General features: G+C 27.8%; 1 protein-coding gene across 9 annotated transcripts in view; it reads right to left on the bottom strand.

Moving 5' to 3' along the window:
- The window catches only part of LOC145263135 (zinc finger CCCH domain-containing protein 10-like), a 714,599-nt gene that overhangs the window by 467,663 nt on the left and 236,936 nt on the right, over positions 1-10,000 (bottom strand). For 4 of the 9 annotated variants that reach the window (XM_080120101.1, XM_080120093.1, XM_080120098.1 and 1 more), the window contains one exon: positions 2,518-2,588. The exons of the other annotated variants lie outside the window; for them this stretch is intronic. The gene's annotated coding sequence lies outside the window, so the exon portion shown is untranslated. The remainder of the gene's footprint in view (positions 1-2,517; positions 2,589-10,000) is intronic. 9 annotated transcript variants of the gene reach the window in all.

Below are 10,000 nucleotides of genomic sequence, written 5' to 3'. Positions count from 1 at the left end.
CAAGAAGTTAAAAACAAGTTCAAAGAGTATTACATGAGTACAGACAGAAAAAGAAAAGAGAGAGGAGGAGAGAAATATATATATATATATATATATATATATATATATATATATATAGAGAGAGAGAGAGAGAGAGAGAGAGAGAAAGTAATCGCTACAAAGATTGCGGATATAATTCAACGAAAACAAAAATATCACTTATTCGTTGTTGAAATTAAAATAAAAATTATTCACTATCTAAAATATTGCTTCAAATTTAATTCCAGGTCAGTTATTTTAAATCACGACCCTTACAAATCTTTGTAAATAGCATCGATTATAAAAGTAACAATACAAAACGCTTTTCATTTCCTGAAGAGTTCATATGTTTGGAATTCTTACGAAAATGGTGACTTCGAAAAAAAGAAAACGGATAACAATTTTTTCACACCAAAGTCGTAACATCGATAATACAATTAAACATAAATAAAATAAATAAATCTGTCTATTTAAAAAAATAATTCATACAATTTTACTATAATATTTGAACATCCATTGCATATCATAGGCGCATTACATATTTTTTTTTTAATTCTTACATCTACGGTTCATTGCTAAAAAAACAAACTAAGATCCTTTCCACATAACTAACGCATCGAATATTGGCAAATATTGTAATCATCCCTTGAAATCTTTAAATAAAGACTGCAGATTATAATCACACACACACGCACACACACACATACATACACACGCATACAGACACACACACACACACATATATATATGTTTATATATATGTCTGTTTATTATACAAACATTATTGATGTCATATATACATACATGTTCCAGTATGAACATATGTAACAAATAATTTTTGTATAATCAACAGAGTATATACCAGTTCTGTCCTGCATTAAACACTCTTAAATAATGTGTATACATACACATGAATTTTAAATGTTTATCTTAACTATTCGCTTTTAAATGCGTATGTATTCTTCAAACCTGTAAAAGAATAGTGGGAATAGTAAGGATTTGTGAACTATGCTGTATCAAAGATTTCTGTAAATGCGACAATTCGTTTTTTTTTTTTTCGGGTCGCTGTATTGTTCTCTAAAGTCCAGCGCGATCAACTCGTCGAAATAGTTGATTTGTAATCGATGAAAGATACTCCAGGAATGCCGATGGCGCTGCTCAGGCACTTTTTTCTAATCAAGAGTGGGTTCATCTTAATGATATGTCGACTTGCACCTATACCTAAATTAGAGGGGGCAACGTCATTTAAAGTATGTATATGATTTTCGCGAACTGATGATAAAATAATTTCGAAAGACATGCCTGGAGACGAGATGAGCACAGCCTTTTTTCGGGGGTAACCTATCAAAATGTAGATTACATGAATCCAGAAACATACAAAAAAAGCTAACCACTGAAATAATAAATAGACCGAGAGGTAGAATATGCAATGGCGCTGCACTCAGCTTAAAGACTGTCCTGTTAATGGACAGAATTAGTTTATATTCGACCTGTACAGTTCGCCGCGAAATCAAAAACTTGTATGGAAATCTCATCCTCAAATTTCATTTAATTAAACAACTGTTTCAATTATTTTGCTTAACCCTGTCTCTCTTACTAATATATATTGGATATCGATCTACTTACAGCTCATACTGTTCGAATAGACTTATTAGTATACTATCATATACTTCCCCATTTTTTTAGTTATATTATTTTAAATTAGGTGTGTTTTTAATGATTCATTCAGTAATGTGTTGATATTATCGTAATGTTATGCGCTTATTAATACAATATCAAATATATTATTGCGTTCCTGATGGAGGAAAACAAAAATATTGTCATTTCCTTTCAATGATACCATACTCTCATATATAACCTTTTCCAATGGTGGACAAGTAAATGTAGTAATTGTACAGTTTAAATAATATTATCCTTCCAGACATTAGTTTCTCTATTTACCGGAAGGTAGTGAAGTACGTTACCTGTTTTTCCTATACTATCATTGAAACATTATAAACATCATTATTTAATAGACGTAATGCATGGCGTTTCCAGCTATCACCTTGGCATTGTATTGTTATATATCATTTAAAAAATATCTGCAATTAAATGTAAATTACCTTTAATTTAATTGGCAATGATATATAATGCAACGATTCGCAAAAGCTATGCTTAATACTTACATCTTACATTAGTCTAACAACGTGTACATGTATTAACCATTACAAATTTCTAGAAAGAAATAATACAAACAATTAAAATTAATTAGGTTTCGTTTGTTTGATGAGTTAGATCAGTGAAATATACGTTTCTCCACTGAAAACCATCATCGCAGGAATTACATTTACTTTCAGGGTCCAATTTTTTCTAGCATATGCTTTGCGATTTTCCATCAGCAGATAGGACAGTGTAGTGCACGTTGGTTCATCATTACTCTATCCGTACAAAACATGTCACCAGAGGAAGCATATATTTGCTAGTGTATATAAAAAGTGAAATTGATTTTAAATTCATTACCTGAATAACACATGTCTTTCTACCATATGGCAATATCTGATTCAATTAATTGCGTAGAAAAAAATGTTTACCTGCAAGAAGAAAAGAGGAAAAACATGAATATTAGTTAAAACATGGAAAATTGTTCTTTTGTATTTTTTCATGAATTCGTTTGTTTAATTATAAATTACGGGTATTCATTACTAACCTGCAAAGTTAATGGCTTATCTGCATAGATATCAAACTCTTGGAAACATCTGACCGCCCTTCACCTGCAAGTTCTCCAACAACATTATCATCTTGGAAACCAGCTTGTATTTAAGGCAATCCACACTCCTTTCCACGGTCGAACATTATTAATTATACATCAACTACAGTATTTGCTTCACTTGGAGAAATAGTTTTAAGCATGAAACTATGCTTTGTAAGGTTTTGGTTTCGGTTTCGATTCAGAGTTGATGGCATTTAAATAATATTTCTATTACTTTTGAAATCATGAAATTTAGTACAATATAAGACGAAATAATTCGCACTATACTAATAAATACGAAATGTGCGTAAATTAAAATACCATATTTATGCGTATTTTACGACCGGGCATCACCCCGTTTTTTTGGCGGAATCTGATTGTTAACTGCTTCCAACGACATGGAAGAATACCTTGCAGCATAAAAGTATTTTTTAGCTAATAAATAAAAGGAAGCCGTTTCGCTGTCATCGATCAAGTTATCTTTACGAAATCAACAGTTTGTCTTTTATGTTTTTCATTTTGTATTTTATCGTAAATTGTATAGGTAAACATAATGAATTTTACGTTAAACAATATTTTGTCCAGAATGTAACCAAATACAATATTAACACTTTTTTAAAATGACGTTCATATAGAATTAGTCTTGTTGATTGGATTGATGGAACATTGTTTGAAAAATTAAAAAAAAAATCAGTAAAAGTTAACCAATAAAAATCTAATGAAGTAGAAAATAGTCAGCCTTACAAAACTAGAAAGCTTTAAATAACATGACCATATTTATTCTCTCACCTGCACGCTATGATAAAAGCATAGTATACGTTATAGCATCGATTAAATGAGTAATAATTGTTACAACATTTATTTCAATCTGATCAAGAGTGCACTGTGTGGATAGAGTGTTTGCTCTGCATCACATAGAACGATAATTTATCTCGTGTACTTTTGTGCAAAGACAACTACGTAGAGAATATATGCGTTCCGCTTTGCATGTCATTGTACTTGACAGCTTGTATAATTCCTCCCTTGAACCAGACAGTTACAAGCATAATACATATGAAAACGAGGTAGGTACACCACTGAATCTCCAATCTCTCCTCTACGCGGAGCGCGGGTCGTTAGTACAAACTAGTTAACATCTTAAGTTTGTGAAGGATACTTTCGTTTCGACCTCTCACTTCTTTGACGAATTGTCGGATGTAGTGCTCGATTCTCCTATGAACCCCTGCACGTGCTTCTTCCTCTCGTAGTTGTATAAAGGGACAAAATGTATTTAGTCAAGATATAGATAATCCGCTGATAATCGGGATATCGAAACGCATTAATGGAGTATGTTGTCACAAATATCAGCGCTGAATTATTAAGACGTAATGTAAGTGCAGTAAAACTTTGTGATTAATTTTATTTTTAAAAGTTATTCCTATGTTTACAGTAAATAATAACACCTTTTCTTTGCCATTGTCTTCACCACAATAATCATTGAATTGCAAAAAATATCAGTGTTGAAATTAACATGACAGGATTTTATAGAAGAAGTCATACGTCTAATATCAAAACAATATCAGAACGAATATGTCTATTAGTTTCTGATATACTCGAATTACAAATTGAGAAAGTTTTGAACTCGTTTTCGTACGGTTTTTAAAAGGTGTATTTAATTCTGAGTGCTTATTATTTACCTGTTACTTTAATCATAATGTAAGTTTATAGTGGAGAAATTGACAACCTTCAAAAAGAAAGTTTCTAAATAATTGCAAATTGCGATCATGAAGATAGCACAAAGAAATCTTAAATATTTTTTTTAAATTCGTAAATGACACTGAGCTAAGTATGTCTTAAGCTAAGTGTTCTTTATGTTTTCTATCTTTTATTCAAAAACCGTTTTGTTAAATGCATCTCTTGCTAAAAAGTGAACTATTAATAGCGTTAATTTCTTACTTCCTTGTTAGTACGTCACTCTTTGTATATTAAAAAAAAAATTATAGCGTAGATCTTAACAATAAAAAAATATTCTATCGTCGTTTAAAATGCGCTATGAAAGCCATGGGTAACCCTACTATAGAACACGTCACACATGCAAGGATGTAATATCAATGTAACCATAGCAGATTACGATATAAGAGGATTGACCTTACATAAGCAAGTAAGTTAGAAAGAGTAGTGAAAGTGCACTAGGGACCACCCGAAGACCCCTTTAAGAAACTGATTAAGGGGAGGTTGAAAATAAGTAAATGTTGTTTGCGAATGAATACGCATAACCTCCTCATTTCAAGAACGGCTTTCAGAATAAACACCATTTGCAGATTGGCAACCAGTAAACATTGACCGTCTTCGATTGGTTCCTCGGTGCATTTTCACCGTAAGATCAAATGGATTTAAAATTAATCGTTTTAGTTGTTTTCTCTTTTCAGTAAAGCGTTTTATTATTATGTAGATATCGTCACATTATTGGCAACATAGATAAGACTTCAACATTGTGGACTTGTTTTTTCCCCTCTGTGGCGTATATTTTTATCCATTTAAGCGACTTGCACACAAGAAATATCTATTCATCATTCCCCACAATTAATCATTGCCTGGCGTAGCGATGGATATTATTATACCATCCGTCCCTAACTCTTCATTAACTTTAGTTTCTCCATCCACATCCATCTCTGTCTTATTCCGAATATTTCTTCTTTTCCTCTGATACCACCTGCAATCCATGTGTATTTTCTTTCCACTATTATCTTTACCCATCTCTTTCACTCCCTGTAATCATATACATCCATATATATTTATCTCTGTTGACCCCCATACTTCAATAAGGTAAGAGTTTGAAGTGTTTATAAGTGTACCCGATACCCTCTACTTTCTAATTCAATATGTCTTACAATGTTTCCCTCTCGCCGGAACTCTCTATTGACGTCTCCTTCTCTGGCACCGTCCCTCATTGTTATTACATAAATTACTACAACGTGTATATTCTTTCTTTTTCTATCCCTTTTCCCTCGCAAGCTTATTCATCACTATATATATATAATTTAATTTCCATCACTATATATATCATTTACTTTTCATCACTATATGTGTCATTTAATTTTCATCACTATATATATATCATTTACTTTTCATCACTATATATATCATTTAATTTTCATCACTATATATATCTTTTAATTTTCATCACTATATATATCATTTAATTTTCATCACTATATATGTCATTTAATTTTCATCACTATATATATAATTTAATTTCATCACTATATATGTAATTTACTTTTCATCACTATATATGTCATTTACTTTTCATCACTATATATATCATTTACATTCATTACTATATATATCATTTACTTTTCATCACTATATATGTCATTTACTTTTCATCACTATATATATAATTTAATTTCATCACTATATATGTAATTTACTTTTCATCACTATATATGTCATTTACTTTTCATCACTATATATATCATTTACTTTTCATCACTATGTCATTTACTTTTCATCACTATATATATAATTTACTTTCATCACTATATATATCATTTACATTCATTACTATATATATCATTTACTTTTCATCACTATATATGTCATTTACTTTTCATCACTATATATATCATTTACATTCATTACTATATATATCATTTACTTTTCATCACTATATATATCATTTACTTTTCATCACTATATATATCATTTAATTTTCATCACTATCTATGTCATTTACTTTTCATCACTATATATATAATTTAATTTCATTACTATATATGTAATTTACTTTTCATCACTATATATGTCATTTACTTTTCATCACTATATATATCATTTACATTCATTACTATATATATCATTTACTTTTCATCACTATATATATCATTTACTTTTCATCACTATATATATCATTTACTTTTCATCACTATATATATCATTTACTTTTCATCACTATATATGTCGTTTAATTTTAATCACTATATATGTAATTTAATTTTCATCACTATATATATAATTTAATTTCATCACTATATATATCATTTATTTTCATCACTATATATGTCATTTACTTTTCATCACTATATATGTCATTTACTTTTCATCACTATATATGTCATTTACTTTTCATCACTATATATATCATTTACTTTTCATCACTATATATATATCATTTACTTTTCATCACTATATATGTCGTTTAATTTTCATCACTATATATGTCATTTACTTTTCATCACTATATATATCATTTACTTTTCATCACTATATACATCATTTACTTTTCATCACTATATATATCATTTACTTTTAATCACTATATATGTCATTTACTTTTCATCACTATATATATCATTTACTTTTCATCACTATATATATCATTTACTTTCATAACTATATATATCATTTACATTCATCACTATATATATCATTTACTTTTCATCACTATATATATCATTTACTTTTCATCACTATATACATCATTTACTTTTCATCACTATATATGTCATTTAATTTTAATCACTATATATGTAATTTAATTTTCATCACTATATATATCATTTACTTTTCATCACTATATATGTCATCTACTTTTCATCACTATATATGTCGTTTTATTTTCATCACTATATATGTCATTTACTTTCATCACTATATATATCATTTACTTTCATCACTATATATATATCATTTACTTTTCATCACTATATATGTCATTTACTTTTCATCACTATATATATCATTTACTTTTCATCACTATATATGTCATTTACTTTTCATCACTATATATGTCATTTACTTTTCATCACTATATATATCATTTACTTTCATCACTATATATATCATTTAATTTTCATCACTATATATATAATTTAATTTCATCACTATATATGTAATTTACTTTTCATCACTATATATGTCATTTACTTTTCATCACTATATATATCATTTACATTCATTACTATATATATCATTTACTTTTCATCACTATATATATCATTTACTTTTCATCACTATATATATCATTTAATTTTCATCACTATATATGTCATTTACTTTTCATCACTATATATATCATTTACTTTTCATCACTATATATATCATTTACTTTTCATCACTATATATGTCGTTTAATTTTAATCACTATATATGTAATTTAATTTTCATCACTATATATATAATTTAATTTCATCACTATATATATCATTTATTTTCATCACTATATATGTCATTTACTTTTCATCACTATATATGTCATTTACTTTTCATCACTATATATATCATTTACTTTTCATCACTATATATATATCATTTACTTTTCATCACTATATATGTCATTTAATTTTAATCACTATATATGTAATTTAATTTTCATCACTATATATATAATTTAATTTCATCACTATATATATCATTTACTTTTCATCACTATATATGTCATCTACTTTTCATCACTATATATGTCGTTTAATTTTCATCACTATATATGTCATTTACTTTCATCACTATATATATCATTTACTTTCATCACTATATATATCATTTAATTTTAATCACTATATATGTCATTTAATTTTCATCACTATATATATCATATACTTTTCATCACTATATATATCATTTACTTTTCATCACTATATATGTCATTTACTTTTCATCACTATATATATCATTTACTTTTCATCACTATATATGTCATTTACTTTTCATCACTATATATATCATTTACTTTCATCACTATATATATCATTTAATTTTCATCACTATATATGTCATTTACTGTTCATCACTATATATGTCATTTACTTTTCATCACTATATATATCATTTACTTGCATCACTATATATATCGTTTACTTTTCATCACTATATATGTCATTTACTTTTCATCACTATATATATCATTTACTTTCATCACTATATATATCATTTACTTTTCATCACTATATATGTCATTTACTTTTCATCACTATATATATCATTTACTTTTCATCACTATATATGTCATTTACTTTTCATCACTATATATGTCATTTACTTTTCATCACTATATATATCATTTACTTTCATCACTATATATATCATTTACTTTTCATCACTATATATATCATTTACTTTTCATCACTATATATGTCATTTACTTTTCATCACTATATATATCATTTACTTTTCATCACTATATATGTCATTTACTTTTCATCACTATATATGTCATTTACTTTTCATCACTATATATATCATTTACTTTCATCACTATATATATAATTTACTTTTCATCACTATATATGCCATTTACTTTTCATCACTATATATGTCATTTACTTTCATCACTATATATATCATTTACTTTTCATCACTATATATGTCATTTACTTTTCATCACTATATATGTCATTTACTTTTCATCACTATATATATCATTTACTTTCATCACTATATATATCATTTAATTTTCATCGCTATATATGTTATTTACTTTTCATCACTATATATATCATTTACTTTTCATCACTATATATATCATTTAATTTTCATCACTATATATGTCATTTACTTTTCATCACTATATATGTCGTTTAATTTGCATCACTATATATGTAATTAAATTTTCATCACTATATATGTAATTTAATTTTCATCGCTATATATATCATTTACTTTTCTCACCTAATTTTATCAGTTTTTCTTAAGTTTTTTTACTGGGACAATTATTCCGTACATCTTCTTTCTTCTCATGATATTATCCGTATTTTATATTCTCACTCTCCCCCAATGCATATTTCCACTTTGACGTAACGGGCTACTATTTTAATAGAAACATTATATAGATGGTTGAGCAGCGCGAAGTCTCCTCAGATTACAATTACATTTATATATGTAAATATAGTCAGAGCATCGTGAGAAACTTTTCAAGTCTAATACTCCGACGGAAGAAACGTAAAGTAGAAAGCTTTGTCGGCAAGTACCGTATGATATTTACTGCTTGTGGAGTTATTCCGGAATGGCTTTGTCAATTGGGCACATATGCTATAGGTTCGTCTAACCACATTCCGTTAGAGTACTTGTAAAACAGACACAGCTATGCTACATTAAGGCGATAGAACAGGGGTAGAAACAAGGTTGATAGTGTAGGACATTAAATTTAAAACCTGTTTTAGATCTTGTCTTGGAGAGAGAAAGATTTGTATTAGATGACACAGTCTAGATGTGGCAACTGCATTTCGTATATGGGCGAATGGTGGCTTCGTAGAGATACGTGCTACTTTCGGAAGA

The sequence above is a fragment of the Euprymna scolopes genome, chromosome 38, assembly GCF_053919585.1.
Source record: "Euprymna scolopes isolate OS-2025 chromosome 38, ASM5391958v1, whole genome shotgun sequence".
NCBI lineage: Eukaryota > Metazoa > Mollusca > Cephalopoda > Sepiida > Sepiolidae > Euprymna > Euprymna scolopes.
Note: the sequence above shows the minus strand (reverse complement) of the source record. Positions and strands in the feature narration are given on the sequence as shown.